The sequence below is a fragment of the Ochotona princeps genome, chromosome 24 (genome assembly GCF_030435755.1).
Source record: "Ochotona princeps isolate mOchPri1 chromosome 24, mOchPri1.hap1, whole genome shotgun sequence".
Lineage (NCBI taxonomy): Eukaryota > Metazoa > Chordata > Mammalia > Lagomorpha > Ochotonidae > Ochotona > Ochotona princeps.
Genome location: NC_080855.1, coordinates 2,113,860 through 2,132,501, shown reverse-complemented (window position 1 = coordinate 2,132,501; position 18,642 = coordinate 2,113,860). Strand labels below are relative to the sequence as shown.

Below are 18,642 nucleotides of genomic sequence, written 5' to 3'. Positions count from 1 at the left end.
AAGCTGGGCATTCCTGGTCCAACACCTCTGCCTTTCCTGGGTAATATCATGGGCTACGGCAAGATGAGTGTCGTTTGAATTGCTGTCTTTTCTTCACATACTTGCATAGAATGTTGAGTTTTATGAGACGAAGTTCTCCTCAGGGGAGAAGGTTTGAATTTACCCACTTTCTGATGGATGTGTGGATCACAATATCCATGACTACACTTGATCAAAAGCTGAGAAGTTCAACTGAATCCAGGCCTTGCAAGTAGAATAGAGGTAACCTGTTAGCTGAGCCATCCTGCAGCAGCCTACAATACATATCAGTGTGTATTTAAAATGAGAAGGCAGGGACAGATATGGGGCACAGATACTCAAATATGGGAGAGAGGTGTCTTAGGTATTGTGCTGGAATGCCTGGCCCTGTGCCGCTATAATATGCTGGTGCTGTGTGTAGAGGTGGTATATGTTACTCTTTCCCATATTGTGCTCTCAAACTGGAAGGTGAGTTCACATGCATTGCTTCACCAATGCACTTTCTCCCTCAGGAACATACCCAAGAGTACAAAAAAAATTGACTAGTATGTTTAGCATCTTTTTTTATTTTTAAAATTTAAAAAAAAGCTTAAATTTATTCATTAATTACATTGTATTATGTGACACAGTCTCATAGGTAGTTGGATTCTCCCCACCCCTCCCCAAACTCTCCCACCATGATGGATTCCTCCACCTTGTTGCATAACCGTAGTTCAAGTTCAGTTGAGAATCCACCATTGCAAGCATATACCAAACATAGAGTCCAGCCAGGAACCTGGAAACTCTTCCGTGTCCCCCACACAGGTGCAGTGTCCCAATACATTGGGCCATCCTCAACTGCTTTCCCAGGCCACAAGCAGGGAGCTGGGTGGGAAGTGGAGCTGCTGGGATTAGAACCGGTGCACATATGGGATCCAGTGGCTTTCAAGGTGAGGACTTTAGCCACTAGGCCATGCCGCAAGGCCCTATCCATGTATATTTGATCTTAGTGTATGGTGAGAGATGTGGGTCTATCTTTTTGTTTCTGCAGGCAATCAACCAGTTGTCCCAACAGCATTTATTGAACAGACCTTCCCATTTGCCAGGATTATCGTTTGTCTTTTTGTCAAAGATTATTTGGCTGTATCTGTGTGGGTTCTCTTCTGTTGTTTCTATTCTGCTCCATTGATCTTCTTCTCTATCTTTGTGCAGTACTAGGCTGTTTTGGTAACCACTGCCCTATAGTATGTCCAGAGGTCTGGAACTGTGATTCCCCCTGCTAACTTCCTGTTCTTCAGGATGGTTCTAGCTATTTGTGGCTTTTTGTGTTTCCAGATGAACCTTTGAATCATTGTTTCCAGTTCCATGAAGAACGTTTTGGGAAATTTGAGTGGGATTGCGTTGAATGTATATATTGCTTTTGGCAGTATAGACATTTTAATGATATTGATTTTACCTATCCAGAAGCATGGGATGTTACTCCATCTTTTGAGGTCTTGTTCAATTTCTTTTTTAAGTTGTTTGTAGTTTTCTTCAAATAGGTCTCCTACATTTTTGGTTAGATTTATTCCCAGATACTTCATACTTTTCTCTGTTATTTTGAATGGTACCTTGCTGGTTAAATCTTTTTCCATCTTGGCGCTGTTTATATACACTATGGCTGTTGATTTTTGTTCATTAATTTTGTATCCTGCCACTCTACCAAACTCTCATTTAAATTCTAGCAGTCTCTCTATTGAGTCTCTTGGCTCTTCTACATGAAGAATCGTGTCATCTGTGTATAGTGAAAGCTTGATTTCTTCGTTTCGCATTTGGATTCCTTTGATTTCTTTTTCTTGTCTTATGGCTTCAGCAACTACCTCTAGGCCTATGCCTAATAGCAGTGGAGAAAGAGGACATTCCTGTTGTTCCAGATCTCAGTGGGAAGGGTTCCAGTTTTTCTCCATTCAGTATAACGCTGACATTGGGTTTTTCATAAATTGCTTTGATTATGTTGTGAATTTTTCCATCTATGCCTACCTTGGTTAGGGTTTTTAGCAGAAAATTATGTTGGATTTTGTTGAAAGCTTTTTCTGCGTCTATTGATACTATCATGTGATCCTTGTTTTTCAGTTTTTGGATGCGGTGTATCACATTGATGGATTTCCTTATGTTGACCATCCCTGCATTCCAGGGATGAATGCTACTTGATCCGGATGAATGATCTGTTGGATGATTTTTGAATTCTATTGGCTAGGATTTTGTTGAGAATCTTAGCATCAATGTTCATCAGAGAGATAGGTCTGTAGTTTTCTTTCTCTGTTGGTTCTCTGTCCGGTTTTGGGTGAAGGTAATGTTGGCTTCATAGAATGAGTTTGGAAGGGTTGCTTCCTTTTCTATTGTTTTGAAGAGTTTGTAGAGGATTGGGGTCAGTTCTGTTCGGAATGTTTTTTAGAATTCTGTAGTGAGGCTGTCTGGGGCCCAGGCTTTTCTTTGTTGGAAGATCTTTAATCACTGATTCAATCTCTGCTTCAGTTATGAGTTTGTTCAGATCATTTGTTGCCTCTGGGCTAAGTTTTGGCAGGTGGTGTGAATCTAAGAACTTTTCCATTTCTTGGTGGTCTTCTGATTTGTTGGAGTACAGTTCTTTGTAGTAATTTCTAATTATTATCTTAATGGTTGCAGTGTCTGTTGTTATGCTGCCTTTTTCATCTTTGATGCTGTTAATTCTTGCCTTCTCTTGTTTTTTCTTTGTCAGTCGGGCCAGTGGGGTGTCTATCTTGTGTATCTTCTTAAAAAACCAGCTTTTTGATTCATTGATTTTGTGTATAGTTTTTTTTTATTTCTGATTAATTTCCTCCCTTGTTTTGATGATTTCTTGTTTCCTGTTGTGTGTGGGTCTCTTCTGCTGCTGTTTTTCCAATTCCTGGAGGTAGGTGTTTAGTTCCTGTATTTGGTGCCTCTCTTGGGCCTTGACATGAGCTCCAATTGCGATGAGTTTACCCCGTAGCACTGCTTTGGTTGTGTCCCACAAATTTTGGAATGTTGTGTCAGAGCTTTCATTGGTTTCCATAGATTTTTTTGATCTCATCTTTAATTTCTTCTCTGATCCATTGTTCATTTAATAGCGTAGTGTTCAGCCTCCAAGAATTTCTGTATTTCCTGGGGCATTTTGAATTGCTGATTTCCAGTTTCATTCCATGGTGGTCTGAGAGGGTACATGGTATGATTTCTATCTTTTTGAAGTTATTTAGATTTGCTTTGTGTCCTATCATGTGGTCGATCCTGGAGAAGGTGCCATGCACTGCTGAAAAAAAATGTATAATCTGTGGTCTTAGGATAGAATGTTGTATAAGTGTCTACCAAGTCCAGTTGTTCTATTGTTTGTATGAGCTCTGTTGTTTCTTTGTTGAGTTTCTGTTTTGTTGATCTGTGTATTGTTGTTGGCGGGGTGTTAAGATCACCCAAAATCATTGTGTGTATATCCATGTCTCCCCTTAAGTCTGTAAGTAATTGCTTCACGTAGCTAGGTGCGTTTGAATTTGGTGCATATATGTTCACGATGGTAATTGCTTCCTGATGGATCAATCCCTTCACCAATATATAATGTCCTTCCCTGTCCTTTTTAATGTGTGCCAGATTGAAGTCTATATCATCTGAAATTAGGACAGCTACCCCAGCCTTTTTTTCTCATCCATTGGCATGAAATATCTGTTTCCATCCCTTTACTTTCTGTTTCTTAGAGGTTTTTCTGGTTAGATGTGTCTCTTGTAGGCAACAGATTGTTGGGTGCTGTTTGATGATCCTTTCTGTTAATCTATCTCTTTTGATTGGTGAGTTTAGGCCATTTGTGTTAAGAGTTTATATTGAGAGGTTGCGATTTTGCCCTTCCATATGTATGTATTTTTGTGGATGTTGATATCTTATAATTGCCCCTCCTTGTGTGGACTTTAGTGGGGAGACCTTCCTTTTTGCTATCTTTGCTTATGATTAGCCTACTTTTTTTCTGGATTTAGTGCATTTCTAAGGAGATTTTGTAGAGCTGGTTTTGTGCTGGCATGTTCTTCTAATTTCTCTTTGCTATGAAAGTATCTGATTTCATTCTCAAATGCAAATAAGATCTTTGCTGGGTACATTATTCTTGGCTGAGTGTTGTTCTGATTCAGGATTTGGAGGTCTTTGTCCATCTCTTCTTGCTTGTAAGATCTCTTTAGAGAAGTCAGCAGTGATTCTGATTGGTTTTCCCCTGTATGTGATCTTTTCTCTGCTTCGTACTTGTCTCAGGATTCTTTCTTTGTCTTGCTGGAGTGGAACTTGAGCACCATATGTCTGGGTGAAGATCTCTTTGGGTCGTATGTGCTGGGAGTCCTCTGACTGTCCTGGATTTTTGCTGGGTTCATGTTCCATGTGTTTTGGAAGTTTTCCAGTATAATTTCATCGAGCACCATTTGCATTCCTGATTCTCTTTCCGCTCCTTCAGGAAGGCCAAGAATCCTGATATCCGATATTCTGAGGTTGTCTTTCACTTCTTGTTTGGTCTTATTGGCTTTCTTCAGACTTGTCTCCAGCTGTTTAATGAGCTGGCTACTTTCATTTTGCGTGACTGCCGTTTCAGAGATCTTCTCTTCTACTGTATTTATTCTGTTGGTTAGGCTCTCAATTTTGTGCTCTAGGTCAAGGATTTTACTTTTCATTTGTTGTATTTCTGTGACTATGTGGTTCTTGGTTTTTTATTATTATTTATAATTCATTAATTAGGTTGTATTATGAGACAGTTTTATAGGTACTTGGATTCTCCCCAACCCTCCCCAGACCATCCCACCAGGGTGGATTCCTCCACCTTGTTGCATAACCACAGCTCAAGTTCATTTGAGATTCCACCATTGCAAGCATATACCAAACATAGAGTCCAGCATCTTATTGTCCACTCAGGTTCAATGGCTTCTTAAGTATACCCTCTCTGGTCTGAAGACAGAGCCAGCAGAGTATCATCCCGATCAATTAAAAGCTCCAACATACCATCAGCAAAAATTTACATCATTATGGAATTAATTGACATAGTAATGAGTAATCAATATGTTAAAAATAAATGCGAGTTCTTTTTTTGTGTTGAATTTTTTTATTATTATTAATTCATTAATTAGATTGCATTATGTGACACAGTTTCATAGGTACTGGGATTCTCCCCACCCATCCCACTATGGTGGATTCCTCCACCTTGTTGCATAACCAAAGTTCAAGTTCAGTTGAGAATCCCCCATTGCAAGCATATACCAAACATAGAGACCAGCATCTTATTGTCCAGTCAAGTTCAACGGCTTTTTAGGCATACCCTCTCTGGTCTGAAAACAGAGCCAGCAGAGCATCATCCCAGTCCATTAAAAGCGCCAACATACCATCAGCGAAAATTTACATCTTTTATGGAATTAATTGACATAGTAATGAGTAACCAATATGTTAAGAGTAAATGTAATTTCTTAACCACCTTCTGTGACCACCTCATTGACATTTCAGTTTTGGTTTATACACAACATATAACATACATAACATAATATGTTATACATAATATCATATCTCTTAAATTAAGGCAATCATGTGGTATTTAACCATTTGGGATTGGCTCATTTCCCTTAGCATTATGGTTTCAAGTTTGGCCCATTTGGCCACAAAGAACTGCATTTTGTTTTTTTTAGTAGCTGAGTAGTATTCCATGGAGTAGATGAACCATAACTTTCTTATCCAATCCTCTGCTGATGGGCATTTTGGCTGCTTCCATGTTTTGCAATTACTGATTCTGCTGCTATGAACATAGGAGTGCATGTTGGTTTCTCATAAAACAAGTGTTCTGGATATATTCCTAGGAGTGCTATTGCTGGATCATATGGTATGTTGAATTTGAGTTGTTTGAATGTTGTCCATACTGATTTCCATAGAGGTTGTACCAGCCTGCAGCCCCACCAGCAGTGGAGTAGGGTTCCCTTTTCCCCACAACCTCGCCAACAAGTGTTGTTGGTGCTTTTATCCATGTTGGCCAGTCTTACTGGCGTTAGGTGGTACCTCTTTGATGTTTTAATTTGGATTTCCCTTAATGCCAGGAAACTTGAGCATTTTTTCATATGTTTATTTGCCATTTGGGTTTGCTCATTTGTGAAGTGTCTGCCCATTTCCCGTGCCCATTTCTTGAGCAGTTTGTTTGTTTTGGTGTTTTGGCTGTTTTGTAGTTCTTTGTATATTCTGGAGATTAGTCCTCTATCACCTATGTCGTGCGCAAAGATCTTCTCCCATTCTGTGGGCTGCTTTTTTACTTTATTGATTGTTTCCTTTGCTGTACAGAAGCTTCTTAGTTTGATGAGTTCCCATTTGTTTATTCTGGTCTTGATTTTTATTGCATTTGGAGTCCTTTTTAGGAAGTCGGGACCTACCCCTAGATCTTGCAGAGTATTTCCAACATTTTCTTCCAAAAGTTTGAAGGTTTCTGGATGTAGGTTTAGGACTTTTATCTATTTAGATTTGATCTTGGTGTATGGTGAGAAATGTGAGTCTATGTTTTTGTTTCTACAGGCTATCAACCAGTTGTCCCAAAAGCATTTATTGAAGAGACCTTCCCATTTGCCAGGATTATCGTTTGTCCTTTTGTCAAAGATTATTTTGTTGTATCTGTGTGGGTTCCCTTCTGTTGTTTCTATTCTGCTCCATTGAGCTTCCTCTCTATCTTTGTGCCAGTACCAGGCTGTTTTGATAACCACTGCCCTATAGTATGTCCAGAGGTCTGGAACTGTGATTCCCCCTGCTAACTTCCTGTTCTTCAGGATGGTTCTAGCTATTTGTGGTTTTTTGTGTTTCCAGATGAACCTTTAAATCGTTGTTTCCACTTCCATGAAGAATGTTTTTGGCAATTTGATTGGAATTGCATTGAATGTATATATTGCCTTTGCAATATAGACATTTTAATGGTATTGATTTTACCTATCCAGAAGCATGGGATGTAGCTCCATCTTTTGAGGTCTTGTTCAATTTCTTTTTTAAGTGGTTTGTATTTTTCCTCAAATAGGTCTCCTACATTTTTGGTTAGGTTAATTCCCAGATACTTCATACTTTTCTCTGTTATTTTGAAAGGTATCTTGCTGGTTAGATTTTTTTCCAACTTGGGGCTGTTTATATACACATGGCTGTTCGTTTTTGTTCATTAATTTTGTAACCTGCCACTCTACCAAACTCTCGTATAAGTTCTAGCAGTCTCTGTGTTGAGCCTCTTGGCTCTTCTATGTAAAGAGTCATGTCATCTGCGTGTAGTGAAAACTTGTCTTCTTCATTTCCCATTTGGATTCCTTTGATTTCTTTTTCTTGTCTTATGGCTTCAGCAACTACCTCTAGGCCTATGCCTAATAGCAGTGGAGAAAGTGGACATCCCTGTTGTTCCCGATCTCAGTGGGAAGGGTTTCAGTTTTTCTCCATTCAGTATGATGCTGGCATTGGGTTTTTCATAAATTGCTTTGATTATGTTGTGGACTTTTCCTCTTATGCCTACCTTGGTTAGGGTTTTTGCATGAAGTGGTGTTGGATTTTGTCGAAAGCTTTTTCTGCGTCTATTGATACTATCATGTGATCCTTGTTTTTCAGTTTTTGGATGTGGTGTATCACATTGATGGATTTCCTTATGTTGAACCACTCCTGCATTCCAGGGATGAATGCTACTTGATCCGGATGAATGATCTGTTGGATGATTTTTTGAATTCTATTGGCTAGGATTTTGTTGAGAATCTTAGCATCAATGTTCATCAGAGAAATAGGTCTGTAGTTTTCTTTCTCTGTAGAATCTCTGTATGGTTTTGGGATTAAGGTAATGTTGGCTTCATAGAATGAGTTTGGAAGGGTTGCTTCCTTTTCTATTGTTTTGAAGAGTTTGTAGAGGATTGGGGTCAGTTCTGTTCGGAATGTTTTTTAGAATTCTGTAGTGAGGCTGTCTGGGGCCCAGGCTTTTCTTTGTTCGAAGATCTTTAATCACTGATTAAAGATCAGTGTGAGCCTAAGAACTTTTCCATTTCTTGGTGTTCTTCTGATTTGTTGGAGTACAGTGCTTTGTAGTAATTTCTAATTATTATCTTAATGGTTGCAACGTCTGTTGTTATGTTGCCTTTTTCATCTTTGATGCTGTTAATTCTTGCTTTCTCTTGTTTTTTCTTTGTCAGTCGGGCCAGTGGAGTGTCTATTTTGTTTGTCTTCTCAAAAAAACAGCTTTTTGATTCATTGATTTTGTGTATAGTTTTTTTTTTTGTTTCTATCTGATGAATTTTGTCCCTTGTTTTGATGATTTCTTGTTTCCTGTTGTGTGTGGGGCTCTTCTGCTGCTGCTTTTCTAATTCCTGGAGGTGTGTGGATAGTTCCTGTATTTGGCACATCCCTTGCGCTCTATGTCTCCCCTTAATTCTGTAAGTAATTGCTTCACGTATCTTGGTGCATTGGAATTAGGTGCATATATGTTCACGATTGTAGTTACTTCCTGGTGGATCAATCCCTTCACCAATGTATAATTTCCTGCTCTGTCCTTTTTCATGTCTGTCAGCCTGAAGTCTAGGTCATCTGAGATTAGAACAGCTACGCTAGTTTTTTTTGTCGTCCATTGGCATGAAATGTCATTTTCCATCCCTTCTCTTTAAATTTCTTAGAGGCTTTTCTGGTTAGATGTGTCTCTTGTAGGCAACATATAGTTGGATGCTGTTTGATGATCCATTCCGTTAATGTATGCCTTTTGATTGGTGAGTTTAGTCCATTTTGTTTAGAGACAATATTGAGAGGGTGTGATTTTGGGCTTCCATGAATGTGTGTAAGTGTGCAAGGGTGTATTTGCGACTATTAGAGTTTCTGATTGGTTGACTCTCCTTGTATGGATTTTAGTGGGGAGGTCTTCCCATTTGCCATCTTTGATTTTGGTTTTCAGTTTTTCTTTCTGGATTTAGCATCTTCCTGAGGAGATTTTTCCAGAGCTGGTTTCGTGTTGATGTATTCTTGGAGTTTCTCTTTACTGTTGAAGTATTTGATTTCATTCTCAAATACAAATGCGAGCTTTGCTGGGTACATTATTCTTGGTTGGCAGTTATTTTGTTTCAGGATTTGATAGGTTTTACCCCATTCTCTCCTTGCTTGGAGCGTTTCTTCTGATAGGTCGGCTGTGATTCTGATTTGCCTTCCTCTGAAAGTAATCTTATCCTTTTTTCTTACTTGTCTTAGAATAGAGTCCTTGTATTCACCTGAAGGTAGCTTGAGGACCACACGTCTGGGTGAGGATTTGTTTGGATCGTGTCTGCTGAGGGTTCTTTGTCTTTCCTGGATTTGTGCTGGATTTATATTTCCAGTGTTCTGGAAGTTCTCCTGTATTATCTCATTGAGCACACATTGCAAGCCTGTCTTCTTTTCCACTCCTTCGGGAAGGCCTATTATTCTAATATTTGATTTTTTTGAGGTTGTCTTTCATTTCCTGCATGGACCTATTGGCTTTCTCTAGATTTGTCTCCAACTGATGAGCTGCTGCCTTTCATTCTGAATGTCTTCCAATTCTGATATTCTGTCCTCTGCTGTGTTCATTCTGTTGGTTAGGCTTTCAATTTTGTGCTCTATATTGAGGATTCCCTTTTTGACTCGATTTATTTCTGCAGTGGCATGGTTTTTGAATACCTTGGACTCTTCCTAGTGCTTCTCACTGTCTCTGATGAACTTCATCACTAGTTTCTTAAAGTCTTTTCTGGTATTTCCTCTATGTCTTCATCTTGCATCTCAGATATTGAGATTAGTTTTTTGTTGTATTGGGAGGGAGTGCTTGATCTTTCTTCTGGGTCATTACTTATTCTGATACTTCTCCTCATTGTGTTTTTGCCTCCTGTTGTTTTGGGATTTTAGCGTCTGACTTGTTTGTCCACAGCCATTGTCCTCAGTCCCCTGAAGCGTGCCTCCCAACTGCTCAGCAGCTTTGAGAGTGTGCAGAGGGAACTGTAGCGGAGCTGTGGGACTGGGGCCCAGAAACTAAATCTTGTTTCCCTTGCCGTACAGAAGTTTCTTAGTTTGATGAGGCCCCATTTTGTTATTCTGGTCTTGATTGCTATTGCCTTTCTTGTCCTTTTGAGGAAGTAGGAACATACCCCTAGATCTTGCAGAGTATTTCCAACATTTTCTTCCAAAAGTTTGAAGGTTTCTGGATGTAGGTTTATATCTTTTATCTATTTAGATTTGATTTTAGTGTATGGTGAGAGATGTGGGTCTGTGTTTTTGTTTCTACAGGCTATTGACCAGTTGTCCCAACAGCATTTATTGAACAGACCTTCCCATTTGCCAGGATTATCGTTTGTCCTTTTGTCAAAGATTATTTTGTTGTATCTGTGTGGGTTCCCTTCTGTTGTTTCTATTCTGCTCCATTGAGCTTCCTCTCTATCTTTGTGCCAGCACCAAGCTGTTTTGATAACCACTGCCTTATAGTATGTCCAGAGGTCTGGAACTGTGATTCCCCCTGCTAACTTCCTGTTCTTCAGGATGGTTCTGGCTATTCGTGGTTTTTTGTGTTTCCAGATGAACCTTTGAATCATTGTTTCCAGTTCCATTAAGAATGTTTTGGGCAATTTGATTGGGATTGCGCTGAATGTATATATTGCCTTTGCAATATAGACATTTTAATGATATTGATTTTACCTATCCAGAAGCATGGGATGTAGCTCCATCTTTTGAGGTCTTGTTCAATTTCTCTTTTAAGTGGTTTGTATTTTTCCTCAAATAGGTCTCCTACATTTTTGGTTAGGTTAATTCCCAGATACTTCATACTTTTCTCTGTTATTTTGAAAGGTATCTTGCTGGTTAAATCTTTTTCCAACTTGGGGCTGTTTATATACACATGGCTGTTCGTTTTTGTTCATTAATTTTGTAACCTGCCACTCTACCAAACTCTCGTATAAGTTCTAGCAGTCTCTGTGTTGAGCCTCTTGGCTCTTCTATGTAAAGAATCATGTCATCTGTGTATAGTGAAAGCTTCACTTCTTCGTTTCCCATTTGGATTCCTCTGATTTTTTTTCTTGTCTTATGGCTTCAGCAACTACCTCTAGGACTATGCTGAATAGCAGTGGAGAAAGCTGACATCCTTGTCTCATTCCAGATCTCAGTGGGAAGGGTTCCAGTTTTTCTCCATTCAGTGTGATGCTGGCGTTGGGTTGGAATCAGCAATGCAAAATGCCCCAGGAAATACAGAAATTCTTGGAGGTTGAACAATACGCTATTAAATGAACAATGGGTCAGAGAGGAAATTAAAGATGAGATCAAAAAATCTATGGAAAGCAATGAAAACTCTGACACAACATTCCAAAACTTGTGAGACACGACCAAAGCAGTGTAAAAGGGTAAATTCATTGAAAGTGGAGCTCATGTCAAGGCCAAAGAGAGGCGCCAAATACAGGAACTAAACACCTACCTCCAGGAATTGGGAAAACAGCAGCAGAAGAGACCCACACACAACAGAAAAGAAGAAATCATCGAAACAAGGGAGGAAATTAATCAGATAGAAATCGAAGAAAACTATACAGAAAATTAATGAATCAAAAAGGTGGTTTTTTGAAAACATAAACAAGATAGACACCCCACTGGCCCAATTGAGAAAGAAAAAAAGAAGAGAAAGCAAGAACTAACAGCATGAAATGTGAAAAAGGCAACATAACAACAGATATTACAACCATTAAGATAATAATTAAAAATTACTACAAAGCACTGTACTCCAACAAATCAGAAGACCACCAAGAAATGGAAAAGTTCTTAGACTCACACCACCTGCCAAAACTTAGCCCAGAGGCAAAAAATGAACTGAACAAATCCACAAGTGAAGCAGAGATTGAATCAATAATTAAAGATCTTCCAACAAAGAAAAGCCTGGGCCCCAGACGGCCTCACTACAGAATTCTAAAAAACATTCCCAGTAGAGCTAACCCCAATCCTCTACAAACTCTTCAAAACAATAGAAAAGGAAGCAACCCTTCCAAACTCATTCTATGAAGCCAACATTACCTTCACCCAAAACCGGACAGAGACCCAACTGAGAAGGAAAACTACAGACCTATTTCTCTGATGAACATTGATGCTAAGATTCTCAACAAAATCCTAGCCAATAAAATTCAAAAAATCATATGACAGATCATTCATCCGGATCAAGTAGCATTCATCCCTGGAATGCAGGAGTGGTTCAACATAAGGAAATCCATCAATGTGATACACCACATCCAAAAACTGAAAAACAAGAATCACATGATAGTATCAATAGACGCAGAAAAAGCTTTCGACAAAATCCAACACCACTTCATGCAAAAACCCTAACCAAGGTAGGCATAGATGGAAAAATTCACAACATAATCAAAGCAATTTATGAGAAACCCAACGCCAGCATCATACTGAATAGACTCTCATTACTCTTACACTGGCCTTTTAATAGTGTCTTTCAATTCTTCAATACTTTTTTTTATTGTTGTTACTGATACAACTCTGCATCCAGCTTTTTGTTTGTTAACCCCTGGTGACAGAAAATATCTTCTAAATTTGAAATAACTTCCTCTGCCTCCTTCATTCTATTTTGGAGATTCTCCACTGCACTTGTGATTTGCTCCACAGTATTCTTTATTTCTGATACATCAGCTTTTATTTGATTAATTTCCAGAATGATATATTCCTTGAATTCCTGCTTTACATGCTTCTCATTGTTGATAAGAAATTTTATAATAAACATTTTGAATTCTGTATGACTCATTTTCTCGATGTCTTCCTTAGTGGACTCTGAGTTTGGCAAAACTTTTTGCTCCATTGAAGGTGAGTCTTCAGGCATATTCATTGTACGTTTGTCTCTTCTTTGCTCTTGGTTATTGTATGTCTGGCTAGCAGATTCTTCTTCTTGTGGCAGGTTTCTAAGCTTGTCACCCATTTGTGTACAATTCGAGTTTGCTTATGGCAGTTCTCACACTGCTCTTTGTTTGCAGTCAGTTGTATTATTCCCTCCATCAAGTTCCAGGACTGGGTTCGTATGTCAGATTTCTACCATTTTCTCTGTAACCCCAGCTTCTGGTTCACCTGTTTTCACCTCCTGTGATACCATGCAGAGAGTGCATTATTGTCTGTACCACCTTTCTCCCACTTCTGGTTGGAGCAGGTCCCAAGATTAGGGAGACACAAGGTGTCCTAGTTGCTAGGATGTTTTTGGTGGCGATCTTGCCTGATCCAGTTGGCCATTAGATCTGAGGGCCACATAGACCTATTTTGATATCTGAAAATGCTGTGTCATTTTCTGTTAGGGGTTGAGTGTGTGGATTATGTATTGGTGAGGATCCTGGATATCATCTTCTTCTGACACACATAGACAATATGTACATATAAAAACTCACATAGTTTTGGTGATAATTGCATTTAACTGTATTTTAGTAATGGCTACCTTATTTTAGGTGTGCAGGCTTTTAAAAATTCTTTCTTATGCTTATTCTTTCCTAGTTTAAAAACTTTTCCTATGCTAATTTCTTTGTCTGTCTAATGCTACAGTAGCTATGGAAAAGCTTTCTACCTTGCATCTAATTGTCTCTTCTTCAAGAGCGATTGTAAAGACAGAAGCTGTGCTGATGAAAAGTGCTCATTGCTGATGGAAAGAAGAGTCAGTCAGGACAGAGGAGAGTCTGTGTACCCTGATCCTGCTTCTGGTTGCTAGTCTCTGGCAGCTCACATGTTGTCTTAGTAGTGAGTGATTCATTCCAGTGTGAAGTAACCAGCTCTCAAACCTGCTTGCTATTCTTGGAACTAGCAATATAGGTCAGGCTGTTGTACACTGTACAATTTGAAATGGATGATTGACTACCACTGTTGTTTTAATAAGAAAAAATGATGAAAGAATTTGTAGAGCACTGGCTGGCAAGTCAGAAGTCTTGGGATGAAGAATTTTTTTATAAAAGATTTATTTTATTTTTACTACAAAATCAGATATACACAGAGGAGGACCGATGTGACTATCTTCCATCCCATAGTCCAATGATTCACTCCCCAAGTGAGGGCAATGGACCGGCTCTGCCGATCCACAGCCAAGAGGCAGGAACTTCTTCCAAGTCTCCCCCATGCAGGGTGCAGTGTTCCAAGGCTTTGGGCCATCCTTGACTGCTTTCCCAGGCACAAGCTGGATGAGAAATGCAGCTGCTGGCACCCATATGGGACTTCAGCTCATTCAATGTGAGGACATTAGCCTCTAGGCCAAGGTGCCAGGCCCGATATGCAGACATTTGTGTTTGCTACAGGTGGACTTTCTGTTGCCAGAAACCGTGTTGTGGACTTGCTGACCCTATTAATGGTACAGAGTGCTCATGTGGTAATTATGAGTTAATTTTGTGTTCATATAACCTTTTGGTTTCAAAACCATTAACTGTTTCCTGCAATCAGAACTTCTACTTTGATCAGCTTCTTTCATGTTCAGTGACAAATCCATAGGGTTCACTTTGATTATTTTAGTCACCAAGCTTTAGGTGTCAGTGATTGGGCCAGACAGTGAGAACTCTGGTTGTTATCAATGTGGATTCTGGAAGTTGTTTGAAACATCCCGATATGTAACAGACAGATACGAGTCTGTGAGGGCACTTCTAATGCACCTGCATGGGCCTAATGCTTGTCACAATACCCACAATCTGTGTCAGCTCTCTCACATACTACATTGCTCTGATTGATAGGCTATTGGGGGTAAAACATATACTGTACTCCCTCTATTGATAAGATATTTTGAGCAAAACAACCAATAGGGGTCCAGCTTATTGGCCTAGTGCCTGACGTCCTTGCCTTTCAGACACCAAGTTCCCATGTGGGTGCTGGTTAATGACCCAGAAGCCCTGCTTCCCCTCCGGCTCCTTGCTTGTGGCCTGAAAGGGTAATCGAGGGTGTGTTGAGACTCTGCCCTGTTTGGGAGACTTGGAGGAGTTTTCCGGCTCCTGGCTTTGGATTGACATAGCTCCGGCAATTGTGTCCACTTGGGGAGTGAAACCATAGATGGGGAATCTTCCTCTCTCTTTCTCTTCCTATATGTATATCTGACTTCCCAATAAAAATGATAGATAAATGCTTTAAAAAGAACAACCTATAGACACTTAAGTATATTCTACAAAACTGTAGCACTATTTTAAACTCAAAGAGCTATATTTCATGATTATTTTGCCAGTATAAACATTATTTTCATAATACCATCAAGTATCGAGGAATTTTGTGAATAAATGATAGCTTTAATATTCAAATAGTTTATAGCCTGCTTGAAGAGATACAAAAACATTTACTAATACTCTAATAACTGATGCTATTAGAGTAGAATGGCGTCAGGTGTCATGTCAGTAATGTCACTTAAACAGTTATGGTAATAGAAGTAGTGTGCTGGTGGGGAGGATCTCAAAGAGTATTTGATGGAGAATTTGGAAAGAGAAGGAGTATATGGACAAGGAGTAAAGTGAAGGAAAGGTGAAAGGGAATGAGGAGGAAGACAGGTAGGAATGAGCTTGGAGAAGAGAGAAAATGAAGAGAAGAGTTGTTTAGATACTATGAGGCATCGTCTTCTCCTTCAGTTAACATATGTCAACAGGGTTGTCAGTTGAAACAGGAATCTGCTTTCCCCTCCATCATCCTTACTTCCCATATGTATTCCAGAATGTGAACTCATCACCACCTTCAATGTAAGTTTAAGGTGTAAAGGTAAATGTCTTTTTAAACAGCACTCACATCATCTCATCAACAAGACAGAAAGGTCCTCAGAAAGTCCTCTAATATACAATTCTTAAAGCTCAGTAATAGTAAGATTTGAATGGCCAACCCATAGTTATGTGAAAGGTGTATTTGACAAATCCAAATAGATGCTTTTAAGCATCACTAATGTGTTTTTATTTCTGTTTTGGAACCAGGTTCAATAAGAAAAACAAGGACAACATTAATCCTTATGTATACCTTCCCTTTGGAGCTGGTCCTCGAAATTGCATTGGCATGAGGTTTGCTCTCATGAACATAAAACTTGCTCCGGTCAGATTAATGCAAAACTTCTCCTTCAAGCCTTGCAAGGAAACCCAGGTTAATGTACTTCATGTAGTGAGAATATTTTTCTGACACCTTTTTAAAAACCGATTGTTTTTGTGTTATAACAAAATATTTTTTCATTACATCATTTTCTTAATTTTGTTTTTCCTACATCTCTGAAAGCTTCCCAAATCTATAATCTTGAGCGTCAATTTTCTCCTTGAACAAACCTTCAACAATGTTTTTATGTGACTCATCCCACAGATAGCGTGCAAAAAATTGTTTAAGGAATGATTTGACTTTGATTTGAAATTACTTTGAAGCCTGTTTACATCTCCTATGAATGTACCTGATTGCATTTCATATTTAAATATGATTACATGTCATGTTTGTAATATAAAGTATGATCTTCTACCTCCATGTCCATCATTGTGAGAATCTATATAACAGAATCCGTGAATTTCAAATGTTCCTTTTATTGATCATCAGCATCACTTGTGAGGGGCTTATTTTTAGAACTCCAATGTGATGATAAAGACAGATGAGAACTAATCTGTGAATATGCTGATGCCTTAGACGGCAAATTAATAGTTACATTTTGATGCTCTGAAGTACATATTTTTGTAACCCTTTAGTGAATATCATAATTTTTATTATTACTTTTGATTTAGTGTTTCTATTTTCTTTCGCAGCATGTTTGTGTTTATACCACTCTTGATCTCATCTTCAAAAGTGAACTGTTAATACCATGAAAATAGAGTAGCAATACTCGTACATTATATGCTTGTGTGGAATGGCTGCTAAGTAATTCCAGTTCCAGTGGTTTGCAGGACCTGTTCAGAGTTTATCTTTTTCATCTTCTCCTGGACTGGGTCTTGCGAGGACTTTATGTGACTGTTTCATTGATTCCTACCAGGAAAGGCTCTGGGAAGCTTATTTCTAGGGTTTAAGTGGCATTTAAGTTGCATTTAATATTAATTTCCTTAGTATGATTTCTGCAGAGGAACCTAAGAGGGTAGAATTGGCCATCAATTGAAATTCAGCATGCAAGTTTATAAGTGTGTGAAGAAATGGAGTTATCCCTGAGAGAAAGCAGGTCTCTTCACACTTGGTGTGGGATACTTCCTCCTTGGCCTTCATTCTGGCACTTCCTCATGTATATGAGGAGTTGTTGGAGCTTCTCCTTACTGAGAGGAGAACCATTGGATGCTTCCACACACTGAATGAAGGATTCATTGAGAATGATGCTAAGAGGGTTCATGAAAGTTCTTCAAAATTTCAGAGTTTTCTTACTTGCCATTTACAGTACAGTTGGAAGGCAAGAGGGAATGTTAGAAAGAAAAATCTTATATTTTCTTATGCATCACTAATTGGAATTGACTTCTCCATAATTTAAGAACTATCCATACACTTAAAATGTGTATCATCCATTCAAGAGTAATTAGATTTCAACACAGAATAGTTAACTTCATGTGACTTTTGTAGACATGTTAGTCATATGTTAGGAATGATGTTTACATTTTTCAGTATTGTTATTGCTGTTGTTTTCTGCTATGCTTCTGTTATGGGTGGTGCTTAATTGCTTGCTTCTCAGCATGGTTACTTCATCATTTCAGATTCCGCTTAAACTAGCCCCACAAACACTCCTCAAGCCTGAGAAGCCCATTATTCTAAAGGTTGTGTCAAGAGATGGGACTGTACATGGAGCTTGATTCTCCTGTGGACTTTGTTCTTCATGGAAGTAGCACAGAAAACAGCAGAGACCTCAATGTATTTTGTTAATAATAGTTGGGAATAATGTTGTAACTGACCTGTGGTATGAAAGGAAGGGTTGGTATACGTTTGCAAGGAAAGAATCTTGATTGAATTTGAACTGTAATACTACATCAAGGTGGAGGAATACACCAGGGGAGAGGGATGTGGGGAGTGGGGGGGATTCCCAGAGCCTATGAAGCTGTCACATAATGCAAAATAATTAATTAAAAAAAAGAAAGAAAGGAAGGGTTACAGAGAATGGGCAATTTGATCCATCTGTGTTGCAGAGTTCTGTCTCTTGTGTAATACAGAGTTGAGTAAATCATTTCCAGATATGTAGACTCAGCCTCTCTGGTTGTTGATGATCATCTCTCTCCGTCTTCCTTTAGTCTTCTCATTGTTTGCCTAGGCTGAACACATAATAACCGTTTTTACCAGTTCGTCAATAATTCTAACTTAAATTTGAATAAATGAGGTTACCATATCAGCGTCAGTTGTATTCTATATGGTGTGTGTTTGTATTATTTTCCAGTAAATATCCATTGAATATGCCAATTTCCTTATGAATTCTTCTAATTCATGCTTGCCATTTAAATGGGAGTCTATCATACTGAATCACTGAGAACCAACAGCTCACATTTGCATCCTAATGTACACGGTGTATGAAACGTCTTCAAGAATTACAGGATGATTATTCTTTTATTTTACTTTTTATTATTATCATTTTATGATACATTTCCAAAGGCCCTGGCATTTGCCTTATCCCCAATACCCTCCCACCTCTGTGAGTCCCCCTATGTCATGACTATAGTGTAGTTCTTCATACACAGTCATATATCTATCATTGCGGACATGGAAAATGGCAGAGTCCAGCATCCCATT

The 18,642-nt window shown here is 38.8% G+C and overlaps 1 pseudogene; it reads left to right on the top strand.

Annotated features, from left to right (window-relative positions):
- The window catches only part of LOC131483223 (cytochrome P450 3A6-like), a 125,844-nt pseudogene extending 108,127 nt beyond the window's left edge, over window positions 1-17,717 (top strand).
- Window positions 17,718-18,642: the final 925 nt, after the last annotated feature.